General features: G+C 40.1%; 1 non-coding gene across 1 annotated transcript; it reads left to right on the forward strand.

Moving 5' to 3' along the window:
* The first annotated feature begins 4,336 nt into the window (after positions 1 to 4,336).
* Positions 4,337 to 4,440, forward strand: LOC139000234 (U6 spliceosomal RNA). The gene has a single exon (XR_011469550.1). It is a non-coding gene; the product is annotated as a U6 spliceosomal RNA (small nuclear RNA).
* The last annotated feature ends 208 nt before the right edge of the window (positions 4,441 to 4,648 follow it).

Genomic DNA, 4,648 nt, shown 5'->3' on the forward strand with positions numbered 1-4,648 from the left:
GACAATGACAATTAATGATTGTGTTTAAGTCTTCAAGAGCTACTTTACAATTCACCCCTAAAAGTAAGGTGGCATAGGGTAAAGAATGAAAAGTTTAGGAGGTTACAACAGGACCAAGAACCGACCGACAGTACAGATTGATAAACATCAAAATGAGTTATTGAATAGTTGCGGAATTTAATTATTTGGAGGAGAATAAAAAGTGAATTTTTAATCATCTTTGTCACATAGCACCCACAATTGTCTGGCACTTGATAGTAGTTACCTGTCCTGACCACTCTGCAGGGCTGTTACAGGTATCAGATAAGACAGTATCCATGTCAGGACTGGAAACAGCTCTTCTAGTCCTTTCCATGCAGTCAGATTTGTTGAATGAACCTCCCCACTCTCAACTCTTCTATAAAAGGCATCTGGTTTACCCCCCACTACAACCCGGGAGGTTGGTAGGAAACATAATCATGTTCTGTTTTACACTAAGGCCCACGGAAGCCAAGACTGTAGTCTTTGGTCACAGAGGTAGCCACTAAGGTGGTGTGAAGCATCAACTCTCTGTAGAAGCATTTTTGAAAGATATTAGTACCGGTTTCCACTTCAAAAATTCATTCAAAATAAGCTTTATTACAATAAGAGCGAAGAAGGAAAGAAACAGAAAACCCTTTGATCTAGTTCATTTACTTGGGAGAACGGGTATATCCTGTGACATCTTCCTAATGTCGGTGAATCTGAGACACTTACTGGGTTTGGGAATGTGTGCCCAAGTGTTTTCATATAACCACTCTCAACCAACTGAGCTGATAAACTAAAGCATACTGCGTTGCATTGATTACACTGAAACAAAAAGCCTTTTCACCAAGAGAGATAACTGAAGTAAAATATTTTCTGAATAAATATTTTTGGTTTGCTAAGCAGCTTTCATATTATGCATCAAAACAGACAATTTTTTCCAAGTTAAAAAAAATCACAGCTATTCTGTAAATAAAACATTAGGCAAGTGTGAACCTTAGCATCTTCTGAAAAGCAGACCTGAGACCAAGCTTTGATGACTGATTGTAAATCCAACCAGTATAATTAATAAACGTAATGTCGATGATGGAACTGGAATTTCTTATATAATAGTAAACCCTAGATTATTCAGCTTTCAATTATTCATGTTATAAAAAGACTTCCATCCAAGATGAGGGAGGGCAAAGAAAACCAATGTTAAAATACTGTGCAGGCAGACAACATCAACAGCTCTGGATAAAAATGCAGGAAGAGAAAAGGAAGCAGATGGTGGAGAAAGGACCAGACACTGCTGTGGGCCAGACATTTCAATGTCCTTAATCTGCATTGATTTGCATGGTAGATAATTTTACCCTTTAATTGAGCGAAATGGAAACTGATTCACAGAGAAGTTAAGCGATATGTCCAAGATCATCAATAAGAGTAGAAGCCGAGACTTGAATCCAGTTATCGCAAGTTCCAAAGCTCCACCGAGGAGAGTGCATGCGCTTGCACCCACCTGCCTCTCCCAGCTCAGCCCCTCCCTCTCAGCCACCTACTCCAGCTCCCGTTCCTCCAACAGAGCAAGTGCTTTCCCTCACCAGACAACTGACCTGTGTGTTTTTTCTGGTGCTTAGAAAACTCTTATTACCACTTTACCTTGCTGGCTCCTTCTCATCTTTCAGTTTCCAGCATAAACATCACCTCCTCAGATAGTGGAGCCCCAATCCAAAATGTGATTCCCTGCAATCTGTCTTCATGGCACCCACGTCTGTTCCATTCCACTTGTGTTTTGTAATTACACCTTTAATAGAGCTTCTTCCTTCGATGCTGCTCCCCCACTAAACTACAAGCTTTCGTAGCGCAGGAATTACGTGTCTGCTCTTTGCTCCTGATCCAGGACCCAGCACAGGGCCCAACACACAGAATGTATTCAATGCATATATTTGAATGAATGAGAAAGTGAGATATGGGAACTGTCTAAAATGATCTACAGGCTGTCTGATAAGGTTAAGTTAGCCAAGAGCATTGAGAATTTATGGTGGTACAGGACTTCTTCAGATCTTTACTGGTGTGTGACAAAATGGGATATTAACAAAGCGAATAGAGATTACCCCCCTACTTTAAAAAAAACTCACTAATCAAAATACACACGAGAAAGCCACGGAAAACGCTGGGCCCTGAAGCCCTCACCGTGCTGGGAAATTAGCATTGTCCTGGGTTTGCCTGTCACTCCCTTGACCAAAAGCCATGGCTTTTCCTTATTAACTTCACAGTCATCATCGCCTGTCAGCTCCAAGTTACCAAACGGCTGTCTGATTAAAACACGTGCTAGTCTCATTGCCAACTCTTCAATATTAATCACTGAGAATTAATCCAGGCTAATTCTTTCAGATTTTACACTAAAAGGTGTCAGACTGGCAAGTCTGGTCTTTCAATGATGTCCCCGGTTTTTGTTATGGGTTTCACTTACCACAACACTTGCTCAGGTGACTGACTTCCTGTGGGTGAAGGGTTAATGCATTCTAGTTAAACAAAGATTAAGCAGCAAGTCAAAATTCCTCAGTTTTCATTCAGTTCTGTTACTACCTTGCTATGTGCACAAATAATTTTAACCCCTCTAATTTAACTATCTTTGTTGTTGTTAATCCTCACCCGAGGATAATTTTCCCATTGATTTTTAGAGAGAGTGGACTGGAGAGGGAGAAACAGAGAGAGAAACATCAATTGAGAGAGACACATCAAGTGGTTGCCTCCCACACGTGCCCCAACCCAGGCTGGCGATGGAGCCAGCAACCGAGGTATGTGCCCTTGACTAGAATCAAACTCGAGACCCTTCAGTCTTCAGGCCAATGCTCTAACCACTGAGAAAAACAGCTAGGGCTAACTTAACTATCTTAACTTTCTCATCTGTCAAATTATTACGTTACCAGTTAATAATACGGATTTTGTAATAAAAGAAAACACAATAATTTCAAGAGAAACACCAAAAGTGCTTTATTCAAAGTAATGTCCATCGCTAGCTACACATTTCCCCATCTTTCAGGTAATTTGTGGATACCGTCCCAATAGAACTTTTCTTGTTTTGAGGCAAACCATTCAGAGACCAAATTTTCCACTTCTTTGTAGGTTTTGAAGTGCTGCTCAGAAAGTGTGTGTGCCATCAATGGGAACAAGTGGTAATCTGAAGGAGCAAGGTCTGGTAAATATAGCGGGTGGGTTAATACTTCCCTAGCAAGATCTTTTAACGTGTCTTTAACTGGTTTTGAAGTGTGTGATGGTGCATCATCATGAAGCAAAATTACTTTGCCATGTCTTCTGACACATTCTGGTCATTTCACGATCAAAGCGTGGATCAAATTGATTATTTGTTGTCGGTGGTGATCAGTATTAACGGTTTCACCTGGTTTTAGAAGCTCATAACACACCACACCTTCCTGATCCCACTAAATGCAGAGCATTGTCTTCTTTCTGAAGTGATTTGGCCTTGCAGTCGATGTTGATGGTTGACCTGGATCAACCCATGATTTTGTGCATTTGGGATTCTCAAAATAAATCCATTTTTCATCGTGTCACAATTCGATGCAAAATAGACTTTCTTTGGTGCTGTTGAAGCAACATTTTATGGATGACTTTTCAGTTTTCCATTTGTTTTTCATTCAGTTGATGTGGCACCCATTTTCCTTACTTTAAAATCTTTCCCATTGCTTGTAAACAATTGGAAATTGTGAGCAACGTTTAATCTTTCCGTAAGTTGTTTTTGAGTTTGACATGCATCTTCATCCAATAATGCTTGTAATTGTTGGTCTTCAAACTTTTTCGGTTGACCTGGACGTTCTTTGTCTTTCACATAGAAATCATCACTCTTAAAGCATTTAAACCAGCATTCACAAGTATCTTGAGATGGAGCATGTTCACCATAAGCTTCCCGAAGTATTCAGCAGCACTTTTCTTCAAAATAAAGTAATGAATTAAAACTTCCTGCAAATGCTCTTTTTTGGCACGAAATTCAACATTTTTAAGTGTAAAAATATCTATGATGTTAACATCTTCAGAAAATTTGACATATGAAGTTTTGAAGCTTGTCAATACAACAAAATAGCATACATATCAAATTGCATATATATTAACATGTGTAACTCCATCTGTTGAAAAAAAATTCGCATTATTAACTGGCACACCTGGGGTATAATGATCACTCTGATAGACTTACAGCTAGTCTGAGGGCTTGGAAGATCCTCAGAGCCATCTGGGTGACTGACGCTTGCTCTAATTCTGCAGCTCTAACATCAGAAAGGGTTCTAGACCAGACTGTACGAGCCTGGGGAGAATGAGTATGTTAAAAGAGGGTGTAATGCTGGCTTCGGCAGCACATATACTAAAATTGGAACCAAACAGTGAAGATTAGCATGGCCCTGAGCAAGGCTGATGCAAATTTGTGAAGTGTTAAATATTTATAAAAATAGAAAAAAATAGGGGTGTTGGTGCTTGTGTACACTGTAGAATACTGTCTCATGTGTAACACCAATATTGATGATCTGATCGTAAAGATCCAGCTGGGCTTGGGTGGGGGTGGGGTGGGAATGGTCTGCTCCTGACTGACTCTTCCTACAAGTCCCAAAGCGGCCCTCAGTCACTCAGACTTAATCATATGCAGTGATGTTGA

The sequence above is a fragment of the Myotis yumanensis genome, unplaced genomic scaffold (assembly GCF_028538775.1).
Source record: "Myotis yumanensis isolate MYYU_CA2020_CCGP unplaced genomic scaffold, mMyoYum1.0.hap1 SCAF_1, whole genome shotgun sequence".
NCBI classification, from domain to species: domain Eukaryota; kingdom Metazoa; phylum Chordata; class Mammalia; order Chiroptera; family Vespertilionidae; genus Myotis; species Myotis yumanensis.